Consider the following 24,795-nt stretch of genomic DNA (forward strand, 5'->3'; position numbering starts at 1 on the left):
AGCCATCCACCTAACTGTTCAAGACAGAAACCTCATCCTAGAGTCCATGAGTTTCCCTCTCCATCTCATGTTGTCTATCCTCAAAATAATTAGCAGCAGTTGAAGCAGTTCTTCATTCTTTTCTGCACAAAAACTCTGCTAGTGTTCCTACCTCTCCGGCCACTCATCAATTTTCATTATTGGTTCCTCCTCATCTAACTTTTCTAAAAATTGGAATGAACGTCTTTTCCCTGATTTTATGGCTTTAAATTCCATATACACACTGGCAACTCTCAAATTTTATATCATAGCCCAGACTGCTCCCCTTAACTCCAAACTTAAGATACCCAACTGCTTACTGGCTATCTCCAAATCTCATCTTTCACAAAGACTAAAAGCAAAAGTCCCTAAAATAGTCCATAAGGTCTTACACATTCTGCCCACCTCCCCCCTGTTCACTCTGACCTCAGCATTTTCTATATCATCTTTTTAAAAAAAAAATTTACTTATTTATTTATTTTTTAAATTTTGGCTGCACTGGGCCTTCACTGCGGCATGCGAGATCTTTAGTTGCAGCATGTGGGCTCCTCAGTTGTGGCAGGCGGCATGCATGCAAGATCCCGACCTGACCAGGGATCAAACCTGGGCTCCCTGCATCGGGAACGTGGAGTCTTACCCACTGGACAACCAGGGGAGTCCCAGCATCTTCTATATCATCTTACTCTGATCTAGCTAACAGTACTGGCTTCCACAAGTTGTTCCACACACAGGTCAGGCAGATTCCCACCTCAAGGCCTCTGTATATACTGTTCTCCCATCCTGGAATACTTTCTTCTCCATCAGAGCTCCTTCCCCTAGCTAACATATCCTAAGCTGCAACTTTTCCTCATGTCCCTTACGGCATGTCCATTACCTGTTAATACTCCCTTAACCCTATTCCTTACTTTTTTTTTTTTTTTTTTTTTTTTCGCGGTACGCGGGCCTCTCACTGTTGCGGAGCACAGGCTCCGGACGCGCAGGCTCAGCCGCTCCGCGGTATGTGGGATCTTCCCAGACCGGGGCACGAACCCGTGTCCCCAGCATCGGCAGGCAGACTCTCAACCACTGTGCCACCAGGGAAGCCCTATTCCTTACTTTTTAATCTTTAACATTCCTTAAATATACTGTATATATTTACTTTTTCTTTTTCTGCCTCCCTTTGCCAAATATAAGATCCAACAAGGGTAGGGATTTTTATCTGTTCGATTCTATTAAATTCCCAGCACCTAGAGCTATGCCTGACATATAAGCAGGCATTCAAGAAATCACTGTTGAATAAACAGATAAATGACATTTTCTAGAGAAAATAAAAGGGTCCCTGAGAAAAGACACAGATACTTCACCTTTAGGGTGAAACTCACCACTTGACAAGCTCCACACTTGCCTACTTAGCTTCCAGTCAGCTTTTTAGAGCTTCAGGCAAAAGCATGAAGGACAAAGTTCCAATGAGATATCAAAATAAAAAAGCAAAAACAAACAAAAAAGGAAACCTGGAGGAAACAGGGGCAATACAGAGGAAAAGATATAGTTCTTTTTATCTTCTCAGAACAAGATGGGGGGGTGGGGGGAAGAAACAGTAATCTGAACTAGAAAACTCCTGGAAATTAAAAAGGCAGAAATAATATACTCAACAGAAAGGCTGTAAGGGAAAATTAAGATCTCTCGAAAAATACAACAAAATGACAAAGAATGGAATGTATGTGAGATATGACAAGTCAAAAGATCATACCAGGAGATCTGACATCTAACTCATAGAAGTTCAAGAAAGAACAGAGAAAATGACACACAGAAAATAGTAATCTAAAAATTATGCAAGAAAACTTAACAGAATCAAAGGAATCTATTTTAGACTGAAAGACTCACCTAGTGCCTAGCATAATGAATAAAATAAGATCTATATCAAATTATATCATCATGAAATTTCAGGGCTAAAGATAAATTTCAGGAATAAAGATAATATTATAAAAGCTTGCAGAGAAACAAACCAGGCCATATTAAACAATCAAGAATAACAACTCTTAAAAAAAAAAAAGAATAACAACTCTTGAACTACTCAACGGCAACACTAGAATCCAGAATACAAAAAGGTAAATAAAAAGTATTCTTGGGGGCTTCCCTGGTGGCGCAGTGGTTGAGAGTCTACCTGCCGATGCAGGGGACACAGGTTCGTGCCCCGGTCAGGGAAGATCCCACATGCCGCGGAGCGGCTAGGCCCGTGAGCCATGGCCACGGAGCCTGCGCGTCCGGAGCCTGTGCTCCGCGACGGGAGAGGCCACAATAGTGAGAAGCCGCGTACTGCAAAAAAAGAAAAAAAGTATTCTCGGGCTTCCCTGGTGGCGCAGTGGTTAAGAATCCGCCTGCCAACACAGGGGACATGGGTTCGAGCCCTGGTCCGGGAAGATCCCATATGCCATGGAGCAGCTGGGCCTGTGAGCTGTGGCCGCTAAGCCTGCACATACGGAGCCTGTGCTCGGCAACGGGTATCAAAAAAAAAAAAAAAACAACTTTATAAGCCCTAGAAAACTTTTTGATACAAGTTAAAGATTAGGGCAAAATCAATAACTCAGCTGCCAAGAGAAGCTAGGAAAACCTATCACCCTTTAAGATTCTGCCAGGAAGAATCAGATTCTCCTGCAACACTATCATTTGTTAAATTACCACAGACTAGAGCAAAATCATAGGGTTTGATCCAACCAGCGATTCTTTTCCAGATTTTGCTTACGTAAAAATATACTAGAGGAAATCCCCACTTTTTACAGATTCCTGGGACCCAGTTCAAAGGAGTATTTCAATTTACCACAGTCTAATTCGTTTATCAATTTTCAGTTGCTCAGTAAAGTGAGAAACAATATCAGGCAAAACATTTGCCTTAATGATGTTGCACCATCCAGTGGCAAGAAAAGTAACTGCAACTTCTAGTCATTATAAATATCAGTTTTCCAAAGCTTGGCTTCTGAGGACACATCAATAGTAATTAATGCAGGCAGAAACAACCTATATAATAAACTCCAGATAACCAAAGTTCAACAACTTATAGCTAAATGATCTATATCTGTGGTTTTTAACAGGTGAAAATCAAGTGTTTTCACCACACCAGGAGAGGAAATAGGAATCGCATACCTACAATCCTTTGAATGTAGCTTAGGCTGAAATTTAAAAGACCTAGTCGTAGCTCTGTCATTAACAGCACAAATTTTGAAAAGGCCATTTTCCATAATGGACATCTCCATATGGATGCGAAAATGGAGGATGCAAAAAAGTTCCCTCTAAAGATCCTTTCATTTAATAGTAATAGCTTAGTAAACACTTTGAGAATTTACAATGTGCCAGGTACTGTTTTAAGCCCTTTGCAGAGATAACTCATTAAGTCATCAGAACAATCCTAGTCCATACTATTATTTCCATTCTACAAATGAAGAGTGAAATAAAAACCAATAGCAGCAGCAAAAGAAAAATCAATTAACACTAATATTCACTGGATAATTAAATATTGTAAGCATTTCACATATACTATCTCATTTAATATTAACAAAAATCCTCTGAGAAAGTACTAATATGCCTATTTTATTTTACTTTGGCTGTGCCACACAGCTTGCAGGATCTTAGTCAGATCAAGGATCACACCCAGGCCCCGGCAATGAGAGTGCCAAGGCCTAACCACTGGATCGCCAGGGAATTCCCCTAATATGCCTATTTTATAGAAGACAAAATATACAGTAATTTACTTAAGGTCACAGAATTAACAGGCGGCAAAAACCAGGACTCAATTCCATGTCTGTTTGATTGCAGACCATACATGCTCTTAACCTATTTTCTACTGAGGTAAAATTCACATAACATAAAATTTACCATTTTAAAGTGAACAATTCAGTATATTCGCAATATTGTACAACCAGCACCTCTATCCAGTTCCAAAACATTTTCATCATCTCAAAAGGAAACTCCATACCCATCAGTCAGTGGCTTTCCATTTCCCCTCCCACCACTCCCCTGGAAACCACCAGTCTGCATTCTGTCTCTATAGATTTACCTATTTTGGATATTTCATATAAATGAAAGCATGTAACGTGACCTTTTGTGTCTGGCTTCTTTCACCCAGCATAATGTTTTCAAGGTCCATCCACATTGTAGCATGTATCGGTCAGTACCTCATTCCATTTTATGACTGAATAATATTCCATCATATGTATATACACCATTATCTGCTTATCCACTCATCTGTTGACGGACATTTCAGCTGTTTTCGCCTTTTGGCCTTGGTAAAGTGTTGCTATGAATATGCATGTATATGTGTTTATATGAGTACCTGTTTTTAATTCTTTGGGGTATATACAAGAAGTGGAATTGCTGGGTCATATGGTAATTTTGTTTAACTTTTTGAGGAACCACCGTTTTCCACAGCAGCTGCACCATTTACATTTCCACTAGCAATGTACAAGGGTTCAATTTTTCTACACATCCTAACCAATGCTTATTATTTTCCTTTTTATAAGTCATTCTAGGGGGTGCATATTAAGTGGTGCCTCACTGTGGTTTTGATTTGCATTTCCCTAATGACTACTGATACTAAACATCAGTTCATGTGCTTGTTGGCCATTTGTATACCTTCTCTGGAGAAATGTCTATTCAAGTCCTTTGCCCTTTTTTTTTTTTTTTTTTTTTTTGTGGTGTGCGGGCCTCTCACTGTTGTGGCCTCTCCCGTTGCGGAGCACAGGCTCCGGACTCGCAGGCTCAGCAGCCATGGCCCACGGGCCAAGCCGCTTCGTGGCATGTGGGATCTTCCCAGACCGGGGCACGAACCCGTGTCCCCTGCATTGGCAGGCGGACTCTCAACCACTGCGCCACCAGGGAAGCCCCCTTTGCCCATTTTTAAATCAAGTTATCTTTTTGTTGTTGAGTTGTAAGAGTTCTTTATATCTTCTGGAAAACAGAGTCATATCAGAAATATGGTTTGCAAATATTTCCTCCATTCTATAGGCTGTCTTCACTTTCTTAATTACCTTTGATGCATCAAAGTTTTTAATTTTGATGAAGTCCAATTAAATGATCTATTTTTTTCTTTTGCCGCATGCCATTAACTACTGATTTTAATTTTTGAAATCTATGAGACAGGATAAGTTCCTGGGAACTGAGAAATTACTGACAAAACCAAAGCTAACTTCAACTCTTCCAACTACATCCTAAGATGTAATAAAGGGATAACACAAGCATTTCTAGTGCAATGTAATATATATGTCTATATATGTATTATCTACAAGCTATTTCACATTATAGTAATGTGTGTTACAGAAGAATAAACCACACTTACTATATACTTGACACTAAATGAAGCAGACAAAATCCTCTGTTGAGGGGATTTACATTCAAGGGAGAGGAGACAAAAAAAAAAAAAATACGTGAGGAGAGTGTTTCAGGCAGAGGAAACAATAAGTGCGTAGGGTCTGAGGTAGAAATATGCTTGGCATGTTCAGGAAAGATAAGTAGGAGTTTGGGTACAGTGATAACGAGTCTTCTGATCCATGAACATGGTAGGGCTCTCTGTTTATTTGGGTCTTCTTTAGGTTCTCTCAACAGTATTTTGTAGTTTTCAGTGCCTAGGTCTTGCACATATTTTGTTAAATTTATCCCTACTTCATTTTGTGGATGATACCGTAAATGGTAATTTTAAGTTTTATTTTCCAATTGTTTTTTTTTTTTTGCTAAATATAGAATACAATTTGTATTGACCTTGTATCCTGCAACCTTGCTACATTCACTTATTAATTACAGTTGCTCTTTTTTTTCGGAGGGGGGGTGATGGTGGCTTAGAATTTCAATGTATATAATCAGGTAGTCTATATAAAGGCACTTCCATATCATCTTCCTTTTCAACCTCTGTGACTTGCTTCTTTCCCTTGCCTTAATGTACTAGTTAGGACCTCTAATACATTGTTGTTTTGTACTTGATCCTCGAAAGAGAAAGCTTAGACTGAAAGTTTCACCATTAAAGTATTGTGTTAACTGTACATCATTTAGTTGGTTGAGGAAATATCCTATTCCTAGTTTGGTGAGTTATCATGATGCAAAATGAGGTTGCATTTTGTCAAAGGGTTTTCTATACGTATTAAAGATGTTCATGATTTTTCTTCTTTATTCCAGTAAGGTGGATAATTAAAATTGATTTTGAATGTGAAGTCAACATTGGATTCCTGAAATAAATCTCACTTGGTTGTGACATATTGTTCATTTTATAAGTTCCTGGAATTGATTTGCAAGTTAGATAAGAGTTCTTATATACATGTTCATGAAAGACATGTCAATGATCATTAGGAATAGGTCTTATCTTTATATGGTTTTAGTATCCAAGATAAAGCTGGTCCCATAAATGATTTGGAAGTGTGCCCTCCTCCTATATTTATTGAAGTAGTTTAAGATTGGTATTTTCTCCCTTAAACATTAGATAAAATGCATCAGTGGGCTTCCCTGGTGGCACAGTGGTTGAGAGTCTGCCTGCTGATGCAGGGGACACGGGTTCGTGCCCCGGTCCGGGAAGATCCCACATGCCGTGGAGCGGCTGGGCCCGTGAGCCATGGCCGCTGAGCCTGCGCGTCCGGAGCCTGTGCTCCGCAACGGGAGAGGCCACAACAGTGAGAGGCCCACGTACAGCAAAACAAAACAAACAAAAAAAAAAAGCACCAGTGAAGCCATCTGGGCCTTGAGGCTTCTTTCAGACAATTTTAAACTAAGATTCTTTTTATTTTTTTACTATTTTAATTTTTTTTTAATTTTTTGGCTGCACTGCACAGTATGTGGGTTCTTAGTTCCTGGACCATAGATCAAACCTGTGTCCCCTGCAGTGAAAGCGCTGAGTCTTAACCACTGGACCGCCAGGTAAGTCCCTCAATTTCTTTAATATATGTCTACTTAATCAATTACTAAAGAGGAATGTTGAAACATCCAGCTATGTAATTGTACATTGTCTATTTCTCCTTCCAATTCTGTCAGGTTTTGCTTCAGGTATTTTGAAACTATTAGGTATATAAATATGATAAATTGACAACTTTATTGTTCTGAAAAGTCTGTATTACTGTAAAGTCTGTATTTATCCCTCACTCTGAAATCTATTTTGTCAAATATTAATAGTCATTTGAACATTTTTATGATTAATAGCTTATTAGATATCCCTAATTTTTTTTAAGTGGTTGCACTAGCACTTATAATATGCATTTTTAACTTAGGACAGTCTACCTTCAAACAGTATTATACCACTTCTGGTATTAATATAAGACACTTATAGCAGTATACTTCCATTTTCTCTTATTACTGGGCTATTTAAAAAATCTTTTTTCTTCTACATGTTATACTTCTATGTTTTCTAAATGTTATGAATCCTATAAAACATAGAAATCTTTGCTTTAAATAGTCAATTGTCTTTGAAATAAACTAAAATGAGAAAAAAGTGTTTTATATTTCCCCACATATTTACCATTTCTTAACCTCTTCATTCCTTTGTGCAGATCTGAGTTTCCATCTGGCATGATTTTCTTCAGCCTGAAAAACTTCCTTTAACATTTGTAATAGTGCAAGACTGCCGGCAAGAAATTCTCTCAGCTTTTGTATGGAAAATGTCTTTATTTTGACTTCATTTTTGAAAGATATTTTTGTTAGGATTAAATTCTAACTTGATAGTTTTTTCCTTTCAGAACTTTCAATATGTAATTTCACTGTCTTCTGGCTTGCATTGTTTCTTTCTCCAACTCCCCAATGTGGGGAGAACTGTAGATTTAAGAAATTTTTTATTTTGAAATTATTTTACAAAAAAGTTGCAAAAAATAGCTCAGAGTTCACATATACCTTTCATCTAAGCTTCTCCTAATGTTAACACTTACATAACCATAGTACATTTATCAGAAATAAGAAAGTAACACTGGTACAATGCAAACTACAGAACTAATCCACCAGTTTTTGTTTTTGTTTTTTTTACTAATGTCACTGTATTCCAGAATCCAATCCAGATTCCCACTTTGTATTTAGCTGTCATACGTCCCTAGTCTCCTCCAATCTGTGACAGTTACTCAGTCTTTTCTTGTCTTTCATGACCTTGATACTTTCGAAGAATACTGGTCAGGTATTTTGTAGAATTCTCCCTCACTTTGGGTTTGTCTGCTGCCTTCTCATAATTAGAGTAAGGTTTTGCATTTTTTGATAAGAATACCACAAAACACCACAGATGTAATGTTTTTCCTTTCTTGGTTCATTATATCAAGTATATATTGTGGATGTCTTCTTTCTATGATATTAACCTTAATAACTTAGTTAAGGTGGTATCTATAGAGCTTCTCTCCGCTGTAAATTTGCTGTTTTTCCCTTTGTAATCAATAATTTCTAAGAGAAAATACTTTGAGACTATGCAAATGTTTCTCATCGTACCTTCACCCAGTGATTTTACCTTCCATCACTGGACTGCCTGTGACAACTATTACTGCAGTATTTGTGTAACGGTGATTTTGTTTCAGTCACGGTTTTGCACTTATTAATTGGAATTCTTCATTTATGATTTGTCCCTTCTACCTACCAACCTATCTGTTTGTTTTATACATACCAATATGGACTAATGGCTATTTTATTCTATTGGTAGTAATGCAATATTATAATTATTTCATTACAGCTTTGGACATTAGAAGCTCTTTCAGGTTGGTTCTTACATACTTTTTTAAAAATTAATTTATTTATTTTTGGCTGTGTTGGGTCTTCGTTGCTGCACGCGGGCTTTCTCTAGTTGCAGCGAGTGGGGGCTACTCTTCATTGCGGTGCGCGGGCTTCTCATTGCGGTGGCTTCTCTTGTTGTGGAGCACGGCTCTAGGCACGTGGACTTCAGTAGTTGTGGCCCACGGGCTCAATAGTTCTGGCTCAAGGGCTCTAGAGCGCAGGCTCAGTAGTTGTGGCACATGGGCTCTAGAGCACAGGCTCAGTAGCTGTGGCGCACAGGCTTAGCTGCTCCGCTGCATGTGGGATCGTCCCAGACCAGGGCTCGAACCTGTGTCCCCTGCATTGGCAGGCGGATTCTTAACCACTGAACCACCAGGGAAGCCCGGTTCTTACATACTTTTGACATATCCCATCCTTTTCTGAACACTTCTTCATTTTCTGGCACCAAAGATGCTCCCATATATCCCGGTTCTGGAAGCAGTCAGTTGTTTTTAAGAGTCCTGGTTCCTTTTGTTGAAAAACTGAATGTAGAGTCCAAGATCTGGGCACTAGGCATGCTCACTGCTTCCTCTAGGCATTCCCAGAGGACAGAGTGAGAAAATATATTTATGTACACTAATCCATGCATATACACACACCTGTATTTCCACAACCACCTGCATGTATAATATATAAAACCATGAGTTCATACTGATAATTCTGATTCCAATTCAACATCAGAGTTCCTTCTAGTCTTCTTCCTTTCCTTAACCTCTTTAATAGTAGAAACCTGGCTCTCATTATCTAAAATATATTTACTTATATGTTCATTCCTAGTATATACACAGTTTCCAACTTGCTAACCCATACCACCGTTGTGAGAAATCAGAATCACCAAAATGCATGTTTACAGTCCTTTTTATCTTTAGTCTTACAATAGCTAATCAAATACTGTTTTCTAAAGGTATTTTGATTATTCTTTTCTTCTTCCTCAGTGTGGTTATTTGCTCATTTGTTGGCTCATATTGTTTCATAAAAAGTCAACAGCTGTTCTTATCTTTGTCCCTCTGTATATGTAATGTGGTCTTTTTTCCCTCTGGCTTCTCTAAGATTTCTCCTTGTAACTGGTTTTTAGCCACTGGATTAGCACGTGTCTCAGTGTGATTTTCTCTATGTTCATCCTACCTAGGTTCATAAAGTCTATGGGATTATAGTTCTCGTCATTACTTGGAAATTTTTCAGCCATTATTTCTTCAAATACTTCTTCTGCAACCACAGGACCCCCACCTGCCGTCCTAGAGTCCAAATGCACATGCATGAGACTGCTTGATAATGTCCCACACATCACTGAGGCTCTCTCCTTTTTTTCCCCAGACTTTTCCCCCTGTGTTTCATTTTGCACAGTTTCTATTACCTTACACTGATCTTTTCTTCTACAGTGTCTTTTCTTCTTCTAATCTGCTGCTAAGCCCATCAGCTGAATTTTTCATTTCAGATATTGTGTTTTTCAGTTCCAGGAGTTCTAACAGGTCTTTTTTACATCTTACATTTCTCTCACGTTCATGCTTCCTTTAAATGCTTCAATGGGTTTCTTACATGTTGAGTTTTGTTCAGGTGCGCAGCTAAATTAGTTGAGAATCAGCTTAATCCTTTTGAGGCCTATTTTTCAGCACAGTTTTAAGGAGGGACTTGAGTAGCCCCTTTTCTAAAGTTACTTTGGCCCTACTCCTAAGGAGTACCATATCTGGGGACTCTCCCAAATGGTTCTGATATTCCACAAGGTCTCTCCATTCTGGCTGGTCAAAACTAGAAATGCCTCACAACCCAATGTTAAGTCCCAATACTTCTACCAAGTCTCTGGTAGTTGTTCTTCCTCTAATAGTTAGCTGTTCTTTGCCCAGCCTATGGCGCTCCACCCAGCTTAGTATCCAGCCAAAGAGTCAAAGGAACTCCTCTGCAGATTTCTGGATTTCACTGTCTGTGTAACCCCATCTTCTATGGTAATCACCCCTGCAAATTCCAGCCTCTCAAGTCTATTCTCTGACTTGTACCTCCTTGGCCCAACAAGACTGCCTCACCCTGCTTAGATTCTAATTAACTTGGATTCTAACTGGAATCTAGTTTCAGAAAGAAAGCCTGTGAGATTCGCAGGGCTGAATTTTATTTTCCTTCTCTCAGGGAATGCAGTCCTGCCCTGCCTGTTGTATGTGTTTTGTCCAAGTTCCTCCTTATTTATGGCCAGAGGGCTAATCTGGTACCAGTAAATTACTCTGTAATGTCCAGAAGTAAAAGTTCTCAACAGCTTTATTGTCTTTTAAAGGTTTAAGCAATCCTTAATCTTTTCTAGGATATGTTCCAAATCATTTGAGAACCTAATGAAACTCATGGATCCTTTGCACATGCCCTCACACCAATGTGCATACATACAAAATCTGTTAAGTAAAATTTCAGGGAGTTCATAGCCTCTGCCCCAGTCCCTCCACCTTCTATTGTTCCAGAGGGCTGTAACTTATAGTATTGGTACACTACACTATCATTCTTTCCAGGTTTTAGGGCCAATTTTTATTTACTGAAAACTTGCTAAGTGTGAAATTAAAGTATTTGAGCCAAGGAAGTTTTTTTTTTTAAATCAAATGAGACGCTTTTTTTTTAAGTTTATTACGAAGTTCAGAAACAATCCAGCTATTATTCTTTCTCCACCTGTGACAGATAATATTTCTCACGTATCTTCATGATGATATACTGGCAGTCTGACACTACGGAGTGAAGAAACAAAGCCAAAGTTATCTGGACTTTGTACCCGATTTCGTAATTAGCTTTTTTCATTATATAATTATTAAAAGGTGAATTATTTTCTTTTACTATCCCAAATCTAGCCACCAGCAAGAGCAACACTGATACTGAATTATAAATATATATATCTCATATACATACTTATTCACCATTCTTCTCTAACCGCTGTTAAAAGCTGGTATTCTTCCAGGATACAAGTCCTTAGAGTACAAGCCAGCTCTGTCAGGCCAGATGTATATGAATAAATCACCTCAGAAGTCACCCTAGTCCTATGTGCTCACAATAAACACCTGTTGATTTAAGTAATGGAAGAAAGTTGAGAGGGTAGAGACAGAAAGGTGAAGTGGAAAGGACAGTATTTTGGGGTACTTAATATCTAATTAACAAAAATCAATTGACCAGAATGTTAAGGGTTTATTTCTGAACTCTCCACTCTAGTCCACTGATCTGTATGTCTGTCTTTACACTAGTACCACACTGCCTTGATTACTGTAGCTTTGCTTTAAGTTTTGAAATCAGGTAGTGTGTCTTCCAACTTTGTACTTCTTTTCAAGGTAATTTTGGCTACTCTGGGTCCTTTCTATTTCTACATGACTCTTAGGGGCCACCTGTCCACTTCTGCAAACAAGCTAGCTAGGATTTTGATAGGAATTGCACTGAATGTGTAGGTCAATTTGGGTAGTACTGCCATCTTAATATTGTCTTCCAGTCCATGAGCAGTGGGGTAATCTTTCCATTTACTTAGATCTTCTTTAAGCTCTTTCAACAGTGTTTTTTCAGTGGGCAAGTGTTGCAGTTCTTTTGTCAAATTTATTCCTAAATACTGGTTTCTTTTGATGTCACTGTAAATGGAATTATTGTCTTAAATTCATTTTTGGATGTTTCATTGCCAGTGTATATAAATACATTTCATTTCTGCATATTGCTCTTATATCTCATTCACAGACTTTTAAAAACCAAAGTAGCTAAAGTATCTGTACATTATATTACCTTAAAATTACATTACAAATGCCAAATAAAGTCATTCTAACAAAAAATAATTTCATCCAAGTAAATCAAAGAAGCTGACATCACATGGTAATATATAATAAAGCCCAAGAACTGCTGTATCTGTAAGTCAGGATGCAGAAAGTCTTATTTGTTATGCACTAATTTTAGAGACACTCCTCTAATTCATAAAGTCATTAGGATTCTCACAAGTAATATAGTTGGAAAAGACAGCTGGGAAATCTGACAAATTCCACATCAGTTAATAGACAGTAATATAAAAGCAAGAAAAGCAATACCACAAAAACAGAAAATTAACATGTTTCTCTATGCACAAAAGATGGGATGCCTTTTCTCGACCTGCCAGAGTAAGTTTTCCTATTTGAAAATTTAAAGTTTCCTTTAATATCTATATTTGTAATACCCATGTGGCACTTTAAATATTTACTTAGAATTTGCATTTTACCACCTACCAAATTTGGTAAAAATGAAAAAAATATAACCAATTCACACGTACATCTCACACAATTTCTGAAAACTCAAACGCTCTGAAAAAGTAAAAAACACAACGCACTTAACTATGTCTTATTTTGAATTCAAAATTAGTGTAGTAGGAAGTAATAAGCTTTGCTCTGTTTCACAGAAGTCATAAGATTTGTTTCATTGGAGTCATATATTTCCAGAGGTAGTTTTAAATTTGGCATGTCTAGTTAACTCCTTGAGTCCCTAATGAACTTCCTCCATTCCTTTATTCCTGAGCTTCTTTTATAATGCTCCTTTGACACTTTTCTAAAAAGGAAAGAGAAACTTTTTTCATGTCAAAGAACTGAGCAAGTAGATTCTGTGATAAAACACCATTAGCTGCTTTTGTTGCTACTTCCACTACTCAAAATTTTGGAGGCACCTTCCAGAAGCTAGTGTTCTCTAGAACATGGCGGTATCTTCATATGTTCTTATTTGGTACCACAGCATCAAGAGTAACTCTGCCTCAAATAACTATCATGATCCCTCCAAAACTACTCCAATCATACTGATGATCTGTTAGGTTATACACTACACATCAATAAGCAAATATAAGGTTAGGGCTGACAGTGAATTAACTTTAGGAATTAAGAAAGGCAGTATGGACCACAGTGATTAAGAGGATACAGACAAACATGCCCTCTGACTCTGTCATGTACTAGCTGTGTTGCACTGGGTGAAACTTTAACCTCTCTAGACCTGTTTCCCTCGTCCACAACAGGAATTAAAATTTCTATCACCAGTATGCTGTGAGGATTACATGAGGATTAATGTGTAAAAAGTCTAGGATGGCACATAAAAAGCCCTCAATGAAGCTATTACATTGGTTCTGAACATTACTCTAGCTACCCAATTTCAGCCTTCTCCCAGTCTTAACGCTTTGCCGTTAGTGAGTCAAACTGTCTATCTTCTTTTTGGCCTGCCCTTATCTTATTCTCCTGATACCTCCTTGATCCAGACCAAACTGTATTCCAAGCAGCATCTCAAGTCAGCAACATTGTTCTCAATTTTTCCAGAACTTGCTCACTCACCTTCTAACCCTTTGTTGCTTTCTATCTTCCTTCCCCTTTTATGGATATTTGCAACTTTTCAAGTATTAAAAGGTTTTCTAAATCATTAAAATGAGTTCATATACTATCTTTAAAGGCCACCAAATCTCCAGAATCTAGGACTTGTTGATCAACTGTTTCAAACTTATTAATGCATAATGCTTATTACTCTCTAAGTAATATGACAACTTATTTAGCCACGAAATTTTTACATCAGAATAATACTTTGCAATGGCATTTGTTTATTCTGTATTAGATAAAACATAGCCACTTTAAATTCCTGCTAATTCACTTGACTTCCCCAAATCTTTAAGTCCTCCTCCCCTTTAGATTTCAGATGAGGTTTTATTTAATGTTTTTCGTTTTTAGTCTTTTTTTTTTTTTTTAATGGATTTATTTTTGGCTGCATTAGGTCTTTGCTGTTGCGCGCGAGCTTTCTCTAGTTGCGGCGAGCAGGGGCTACTCTTCCTTGGGGTGCTCAGGCTTCTTATTGCGGTAGCTTCTCTTGTTGCAATAGCTTCTCTTGTTGCGGCAGCTTCTCTTGTTGCGGAGCACAGGTTCTAGGCGCACAGGCTCAGTAGTTGTGGCGCATGGGCTTAGCTGCTCCGCAGCATGTGGGATCTTCCCAGAGCAGGGCTCGAACCCATGTCCCCTGCATTGGCAGGCGGATTCTTAACCACTGTGTCACCAGGGAAGTCCTCCTTTTTTTAGTCTTAAGAAACAAAAACAAAAAAACCTTTCAAGCAACCCTCTTCTCTAGCTTATTTATCAGAGAGACAAAAACATCTGCTTAAACAAGTTAAATCTGTGCTGATCCACTCAGGACACTGCCAGCCAAAGCACAAAACCATTTCAATTCCAACAGAGAGCCGGGAGGAGGTGGATGGGAAGGATCTTCAAATGGCATCAGGCAATAAATGACTTAATGGAGGGGATGAGGACTGTTTTCCCTACTGGAAAATAAAGGATAGTTCTACTTTTGGCACTTAAGAATTTAGGAGGCATGGCTTGTTAAGAATGTTTGATGTGGAGAAAGGGGATGTACTAATAAAATTTAAGCATAATGTTCTCTAATTCCTTAGTAATATTCCACTTTCAATTATCTCATCTTGGCATCTTTTTTCTTCTACTGTCTAGGAAGCCTGTACTCTCACGCTACTGCATGTATCTGCTTCAAAATTTAGAACCAGGCATGCCTCTTCAAGACCTCCAAATTAATCTCAGTTTCCACTCACAACAAATATGGGCCCCAACTTCTTATTCCTCCCAGAGGTCCCTGGCTTTTGTTACTACTTTTGTTTTATCTAACGTTTATATACTGCTTACTATGTGCCAGACACAAGCACTTTACACTCATTGACTCATTTAATCCTCATAGTAGCTCTTAGGGTTTTGTGGATGAGAAAAACTAAGGCACAAGGAAGGTAAGTAATTTACCCAAGGCTAATTTACACATGGCTAAGACTGGCTTTTTAACTCGTAAGTTTGACTCCAAAGTCCACGCTCTTAACTATGAATGCCACCGCTTCCGTTTTTTACCTTGAAAAATAAAATCTGTAACTTACAGAATGCCTGTGCAAGAAATCAGACCAATGGTTCTCCCTCCTTTATAGGACCAATCTTATGTTGTTTCCAGAGGTGACAGATGACAAAGAAAAGGTGGAAAGATTTAAGAGTCCTCAAGATCCAATCAATGTAACACTACCACTGCTATACAGCCTTTCACTTTACTGCTCCCTTTTGAAGCCCCAAAGTAGTGCATAAGTTATTTTGCATATCAGTTAAGTCACTTTCCTCCAAATCTCTTAAAGAAATGTTGCTTTATTCTCTCACAGAGGCACTACTGCTGGTACACTGCTATTTCTCTATATGTAGGACTGCACAAACCATCTCTCAGACCATGCTAATACAGGAACCACAAAGACAATCCATATAAACCCCTTAGTACAGTTCCCAGCACATTAGTTAGCCTAAGTGTTAGATCATATCACTTTTATTACAGACAGGAAAGGAAGGCCAAGATATGAAGTCATTTGCCTATTAAAAAAATTTATTGTTACCAAAGCTAGTTTTCTGTCTCCAGTACAAAGTTCTGTCTACTACTATACTACCAAAAAATTACTACAGAGCAGAACAAAGAAAGTACTCCAGTTTATAGCCTCTGGAATTAGTTTAAAAATCCAAGGATTGGGCTTCCCTGGTGGCGCAGTGGTTGAGAGTCCGCCTGCCGATGCAGGGGACGCGGGTTCGTGCCCCGGTCCGGGAAGATCCCACATGCCGCGGAGCGGCTAGGCCCGTGAGCCATGGCCGCTGAGCCTGCGCGTCCGGAGCCTGTGCTCCGCAACGGGAGAGGCCACAGCAGTGAGAGGCCCGCGTACCGCAAAAAAAAAAAAAAAAAAAAAAAAAAAAAAAAATCCAAGGATTCATTCAGTCACTCAACTCTTAATCTCTCCATTCCATAACTTTCATCAACTGCTCTTTCTTCTTCTACTCTTCGTGCTACAGAATGATGATGACAGCCACAAATCTAAGAAGTTCAAGCCCATTTCTAACTCATATTGGTTTATATCAACCTCCCATTAATTGGTTACCTTGGTTCTCTTTCACTGCGAACACAGAATAAGGAATTGTTTTTCTATTTGAGGGTTCCTAGACTGCTAAAAACATTCTACTAATACACTGTTAAAATTAACTATTTCTAAATCAAACAGAAATTAACAATTGTAATAACAATATAGAAAGCATTAATTCCAAACTTCCTGAAAGGAGTACCCTCATTTGCTCTTTACATTTCCTGAAACGTGTGATTCCATGCATGCCTACGGAAGTCTTCCTTATCTACTGATAGATTCCAAGTCACAAGGCTGTAAAAAGAAGCTGAAGTTATAACACCATGAAAATACTAATAAATACACAACTTACTAGCATCTATCCCTCAGCCATCACATAGACATCGTTGGTATGTCTCTTACCAGATGTTCTAATAATATAGTGTAAACTTAATAATAAAGAGAGACTGGAAATCCAGTAAAAGATGCACTGAAAAATGACAGGGAAGAAATAAGTCACTGACAAACAAAGGAGTGGATAGTTAACATATAAACAGAAATAGATAAGGATGGCAGCACAAGTGGGCCTAAAATTAAAATTACATGAACAGGGACTTCCCTGGTGGCGCAGTGGTAATGAATCCACCTGCCAATGCAGGGGACATGGGTTCAAGCCTTGGTCCAGGAAGATCCCACATGCTGCGGAGCAACTAAGCCCGTGCGCCACAACTACTGAGCCCATGTGCCACAACTACTGAAGCCCGCGTGCCTAGAGCCCGTGCTCTACAACAAGAGAAGCCACCGTGATGAGAAGCCCATGCACCGCAATGAAGAGTAGCCCCCGCTCACTGCAACTAGAGAAAGCCCATGGGTGGCAACGAAGACCCATCGCAGGCAAAAATAAATAAATTAAATAAATAAATTTATATTAAAAAAATTATATGAGCAAAGGATTAAGAGAGTCCCTTGAAGAAATGAATAAGACTCTTAAACTTTTTTTTTTGAAGGTGTTATGTATGTTTATTTTTTAAACAAATTGTAATAAGAACAGTATGTTATTGTGTTACTTTTTTGGGCGAATTGAGGTAGTATCACTTCAAAATAAAACAGTTTGAGATACTGCCATGGATTTAATGTGTTTTTCATAGTTAGAATAGCTTCTTTGTTGGATCTCTCTGCCCTATTTTAATCTCCTGTTATTCCGTATTGTTTAAACGTGTTTTTAATGGCTTTTTATGTTCATACTATAAAAGTCAAAAGATTCAAGGATTTTATTTATATACTTTTGTCAGAAAAAGTATGCCAACACTTCCAACGTCAGATTCTTTTTCTCAGTGCTGAATAGTAATGAGGAATCAAAATTATAATCTAAATTTTGTCAAATACAAGACAAAACAAACTAAGTGTCATAAGTTTTAATTTTATTTCCCAACTTCCCAACATTTTTGTCTGTTTTCCATTACTTGTTAGGAAATTTCTTTTACTGTTTTGAATGGATTCCCTTTAAGTGACTTTCCTCAGTACCATTATTTCATACATTACCCTACCATCTGACTTTTCATTTTGTGTCAGTCTATCCTACTAGATTATAAACTGAGTTAGGATGGACCATACATAGAAGCAATGAAAGAGGTAGACCACCAGGACTCAAACGTTTTGTGCTGAGGAACCCTTTATACTTCTAAAATGACTAAGGAGCCCAACAAGCTTTTGTTTATGTGGATTACATCAATTTATACTTACCACATTAGATATTAAAACTAAGAAATATTTAAAAATATTTATTAAAATATTTTAAAATAACAACAAACCCATAAATAACATATTTATGAAAGATAACTATATCCTCCAAAACAAAAATAAACTGTGAGAAGAGTGGCATGATTTTATAGCTTTGTAACTTTAATGTCCAGCTTAACAGACCACAATTTTCACATCTACTTTGGCATTCAGTCTGTTGCAATATGCTCTTCTGATTGAAATGCATGAAGAATATGAAGTATATGAAGAAAGTCTAGTTGCATGCAGATATGTAGCTGGAAAAAGGAAGAATATTTTAAGAGCCTTCTCAGATCACCCTAGATATTCTTCTTCTTTGACACTACCAAACTCAACAAGTGGTACTTTCTTAAAGATCTGTTGCAATGTGGAACCTAAAACCATGTCAATGAATTTTTCATGTTCTATTACATTAAATCCATCAGTTACTTTATACTTTGAGTGGATCTTTTTATCCATGCATGATTGCATAACATATAAAACATTAATTTTTTGGAAAACATCAGTTCACTGAGCTTAAGAACATAAGTTCCAAATGTTGACACATCTCATTACACAATATGAAAAAAATCATATTCATTAATATCACCACGGACTTCATCAGGAGAATCTCTAAGAACTGGAAAGCTGTCAAGCTCATGGAGGCAGACCCAAGTTTTCCAAAATTCTAATTTTCATTTAAAAGCATGAATTTATCATTGGCAACAAACACTATCATTTCATTCATTTGAGAAAGTATCTGCCAAATACTCGTTTGAATAACCATATGATGCCAGTTTTCTTTCAAGTATAAATCGAGTTCCTAAAAAAGGTCGCCAATTTAAACAATTTCACAAGTGCTTTTCCTTGAGACAACCATCACTGTCACAGAATGAGGCAGAAGTATTTTACATTTACTTCCCATTTTGTCACAGAAAAAAGATGTGTGCTCATGCGTCAAGATTTAATAAAACTGAAAATTCTTTCCGCTTCATCAAAGACATTTTTAAGTGAAATTAAGCTTTGTTTTCTCCTGTTTGAGTCCATGGTGGTGAAGAATACAATAACTAACTAGGCCAGCTTGGTGCCATTGTCTTAGTTCACACTAAGACCAGCAATTTTACATACCATTGTTTCTGTACCATGATGAAAATGGCAAATAACATCTTAGAATTAATATGAAAATACTTGGGACTATCTGTCAAAAAAAGATCCCCAGGTGGGGTCAGTGGAGATCCAAATTTTGAGAACCATGGAGGTACACTAACATCTGTTGATAATTTACATGCCATACGATGTTAGACGCTTTCATTATGTATTTTGTTGGTTCCTTTTTTAAAAAAAACAGATAGGGAGGACTTCCCTGGTGCACAGTGATTAAGAATCCGCCTGCCAACGCAGGGGACATGGGCTCGAGCCTTGGTCTGGGAAGATCCCACATGCTGCAGAGCAACTAAGCCCGTGCGCCACAACTACTGAGCCTGCGCTCTAGAGGCCCTGAGCCACAACTACTGAAGCCCGTGTGCCACAACTACTGAAGCCCACAAGCCTAGAGCCCATGCTCCGTAACAAGAGAAGCCACCACAATGAGAAGCCTGTGCACTGCAACAAAGAGTAGCCCCTGCTCGCCGCAACTAAAGAAAGCCCGCGTGCAGCAATGAAGACCCAACGCAGCGAAAAATAAATAAATAAAATAAATAAATTTATATATATATAAAATTAATTCCAAAAAGGAAAAAATAAATCCTTGAGGTTCAAAAAGATGTACAGTCACTCTATTAAGTGACTGTGAAAACTTAATGTTTTTTAAAATGGTAAAACACACAAACAGATAAAACCAGATTTAATACTGTTTTGCTCAAATCACAACTTCATGATTTGATCTAGTCTTCCCCACCATATCTTATTGAGCTCTCTAGCCTATCCTGCTGAAGCAAGCTCGAATTTCTGAACTTCCCAGAAGAGCCAAAAACAAGTCATTTACACTCTGTGAAAAAGCCAGGAAGTCAAACACAGAAAAAGAGAAACTTAAAGCCAAGAAGACCAACTTCCGTGATAAAGCCAAGGATGCGTAGCTTCAAGTTCAAGGGCCCAAGCATTAAAAATCAAGGAGCTCTCATTGAATACTTGTAGCTTACACGTCCACTATGGCTCAATATAACAGGCAATGAAAAGTAAAGAGAAATCTAAGACTAACACGCAATGAAGTACAATGCTCCACACCAAGACTGTTACCAACAAAACTATCTGAGCACTCAAAGTTTTTTGCTATCTAATACATTAATATCTTCAAGATATACCTCAGAAAGTTTAAATTATGGAAAAACATAAATCTGTAAATGCTGGAACACTGTAATCCAATAGTTCCAGGGACAGTTAGGACTATGTTTTTTATTTACAGAGGCAAAGATGCAGTTTTACTGATGCTACTTAGGTAGGTTCTTGGTACTGGTGACAGGACCACTAGCTTCAACCACGGTCCTGCTGCAGAAAATTTAAACCACTTCTATTAAAGCCAATTTTGGGGGCAAAAAAATTACAAAGCATCTCAATGCTGTTTAGAGGGAAAAAGAGGCTGCATTAGACACTAAGAATGTATTAGCAGCTCAAATTTTTTAAAAAATATATGATAGACATAATAGGCATAAGGCAAATCAGAAATTCTTAAATTTAAAATACAAGAAGCTGCCTCAGTAGTCCTGTCCCCTAGCTATAGTGTACTGTATTCTCTCTCCTCAACAACGAATCTGCATGAATTGATATGCTAACTGCTCTGCAAAAAACCCTTCTATTAAAAAACAGTAAATAAAACATACACACGACTCTTTCTTTCCCCTGACTTCTACAAATGAGGTATGAGATATCATTAAGTTTAACTGGCATTTATTAAGCCTTGCCCACATAGTCAGTCTGAGAAAATGACTCAGCAAGACTCAGCCCATATGAGTTAAGCGATTAACACAATTAGGTTAAACACACATTTCTCTAACATGCTCAATTTACAGATAAAGAAAGAGGCTCAGAGGTTAAATTACTTGCTCAAGCTCACAAAGCAAATTAACCATGATTAGAATTCTGTCCCCCAGCTCAATATTCTGTCACATAAACTTGGGCACTAAAAGATTATTTCCAAAAAATTAAAGGCTCTTTGTCAGCCACCAATAGGCACATTCACATATACTCTCTCGTGATCCTTAAAGATTAAATCACTCAATACACAAACAAGAGTTTAAACACACCTTTGTTAAGTCTTTCACTAGAAAACTCCAATACATTTTGCACATTGTCTGGGCCACTCATCCTTTTAAAGCTGAATCTAACCACATCACATACCTGCTTAGACCTTCACTGGAATTCAAATCGTTAGCATGGACTACCAGGCTCCGGGATGATCTGGCCAACGCCTACCTCTTCAACATCTACTGCTCTGCTCACCTTACCTGACTCATACCTGCAACACAGACCTTTTCGTTCTTTGAACTAGATAAGCTTCTTTACTCACCAAGGACCTTTTCCTGACTATTTCCTCTGTCTGCAATGTTCTTCCTTCTCTCCTCACTCTTTTCTCCTACCTAACTTCTAATAATATCTCAGATAACAGCATAAATTCCAGTTCCTCAGGACCAAATTCCATGAGCTGTCTCCCCATTCCCTGAAACAGATTAAGAACCTGTTTATTCTGATTTCACAATATATCTTGTATTCATAGTAATTATCTAATTAGAGATTACTCTGGTTTGGTGTTTTTGTTTGATGAATATGCATCACATCACCCCCACCAAATTGCTGCAAGTATGGTGATCATTAAGTCTGTTTGACCAGAACAGTCTTCATTTGTCATGTTTCCCAATGTCCTGTCCAAATTTACTATGTCTCAGATTTCATATTTTTAACAAAGCTGCGTTAAAGTATGTGGAGAGGGTTTGGCAGACCTTGAATTGGTACTAACTTCTGCCAAGGTCTTACCAAGTAGTTATGTGAGACAAATGTCCAGTGTAAACAGTTATCACTTTTTAACACATGGTTGCATCTAAAAAGATAACCAGTGATAACCTGTTGCTCTTTCCCAACCCTTTACAAATGCAAAATAACTGACATTTCCCTTTCCAGCATAGCAAGCTGACAAAATGTAATAAAAGGCAGCCAGTTCCCTGTTTTGTTTTTGGTTTTTTTTGGGGGGGAGGGGGGTGGCGCACCACTCTGCTTGCAGGATCTTAGTTCCCAGACCAGGGACTGAACCCAGGGCCATGGAAGTGAAAGTGCCAAGTCCTAACCACTGGACCACCTAGGAAGTCCTCAATTCCCTCTGGTTTTAACAGATGCTGGGAAGAGAATGTTTGAAGCTGCTGCCTCAACAAGATGCAAGAAGTCACCAGGTCACCAGTCAGTGGGATAAATGGGTAACATGGAAAATTATATGTGTATGTGAAATGTTCTTTTATAAAGTATACAGAGAGTAAAAATGTTTTTGCTACGATAATTTTATATTATACAAGTATATATACAATCAATCTATATATTTTGCAGTAAGCCCTCTAGGCAGCAATTTACTCAGAAAAAGTTTATGTTTAAAGTGATAATACTGACAAGAAGAAACAAATCTGACGCAGCATCAGCATTTAATTCAGAAGGTAGTAGTTACTGTAACACTGTGTCTGAAGATGACAATAACGCATGCAGCTACAAAAGATGCCATTACAAACATTCTGTGAAGCATGACTTAATTTAGGTCAAATGACCGTTCCTCTAAATTAATTTTTCATTTTTTCAATTCCAAGTTTCTTGTCACTCAAAAAAATTTTTAATGAATCAATAATTATTAATCTGTTGGCTTCATTACCAGAATAACTTGACAAAGAGATAGTCATGTTTCAAACAGAAAAACCATCATCCCATTAATGGCATGTTTTACTTAGTCCAATTTATGGAATGAAAATTAAGCTTTTGGCACTGAAAACAGAATAATGTAATTTGAAAACTACATGTTAAGAAGTTAGTTATATATGAACGCTATGGCAAAATGGTTATTTGTACTTTTTTAAATTTTGAAAATACTGTATTTTCAAAGTCAGTCCCAGGGTCATTACAAGTGCTTTCTAAAAACACCAAATAAGCCTTTACGTGAGCAACAGGAATAGAAATCACTTTAAGGCACATGGTAAAAAACTGGAGACTTTATTTTAAAGAGATTTTGTTTCACAAGTGGACTCATCATGAAAACACTAGAGAATTAGAACTTGAGCAACTATTGGTTTTGCCATACTCCCATTTACTAGGCACACCTCTCCCCTATAAAGTGTTGTGGGTAAATAAATAATAATAAGAGTAAAGCTTCTGTAGGTTCAGTCTGTTGAAGATGAAACATCTGATACTACTGTGAATGCTACTGTGAATTGAGTTAAAAATATATGCAACTTTAAAGACAATTTTTTTTCTCTTAGTAATAATGAGGATACAAATTCCAGTGGAGTACAGATGTCATGGTAAGACAGTATTTCTACTAAGCTTAAAAAAAAAAAACCTATACAACAAAAAATATACTTGGAATGCTTGTGGAACACATTATTCATAACTGCAGGGACTTCCCTGGTGGTGCAGTGGTTAAGAATCCTCCTGCCAATGCACGGGACACGGGTTTGAGCCCTGCTCCAGGAAGATCCCACATGCTGCGGAGCAACTAAGCCCATGCGCCACAACTACTGAGCCTGCGCTCTAGAGCTGGCGAGCCACAACTACTGAGCCCACGTGCTACAACTACTGAAGCCCTTGTGCCTAGAGCCTGTGCTCCACAACAGAAGCCAAAGCAATGAGAAGCACGCGCACCGCAACAAAGAATAGCCCCTGCTCAAAGCAACTAGAGAAAGCCTGTGCGCAGCAACAAAGACCCAACACAGCCAAAAATAAATAAATAAATAAATTTTAAAGAAAATTAAAATAAATAAATAACTGCATATAAAAAGGCTACAATATTCTACCAACTGAAAGACAAGCTTTAGATGTTAAACCTTAGAAATACACACAGTGACTCAACTATAAAACCTGTGATCAAGCTGTTAATAATACATATGAATGAATGGGCGGCACGTGATATGTTACATGTCCTCAATCATATTTTATAAGTGTTTGAGCCTTTAAAGAACTACTTCATGAATCTAAGTATTCTACAATGGTACTGAACTTTTTTTTTAATAAATGAGCCTTCTAAATTTTGGTTGCATTTTTAAAAATCAGCTGGAAGTATTTAATCAAAGTATTCAATGAAGTGAAATGCCACAAACATCTTAAGGCTTTTTGTTTTTTTTTTTTTTTTTTTGGCGGTACGCGGGCCTCTCTGCCGTGGTCTCTCCCGCCGCAGAACACAGGCTCCAGACGTGCAGCCTCAGCGGCCACGGCTCACAGGCCCAGCTGCTCCGCAGCATGTGGGATCTTCCCGGACCAGGACATGAACCCGT

At 37.9% G+C, this 24,795-nt stretch overlaps 1 protein-coding gene across 1 annotated transcript in view; it reads right to left on the minus strand.

Annotated features, from left to right (window-relative positions):
* RAB10 (RAB10, member RAS oncogene family) overlaps nucleotides 1-24,795 on the minus strand; it is a 73,489-nt gene that overhangs the window by 24,339 nt on the left and 24,355 nt on the right. The window lies entirely within an intron of this gene.

This window comes from Phocoena phocoena, chromosome 14 (genome assembly GCF_963924675.1).
Source record: "Phocoena phocoena chromosome 14, mPhoPho1.1, whole genome shotgun sequence".
Classification (NCBI taxonomy): domain Eukaryota; kingdom Metazoa; phylum Chordata; class Mammalia; order Artiodactyla; family Phocoenidae; genus Phocoena; species Phocoena phocoena.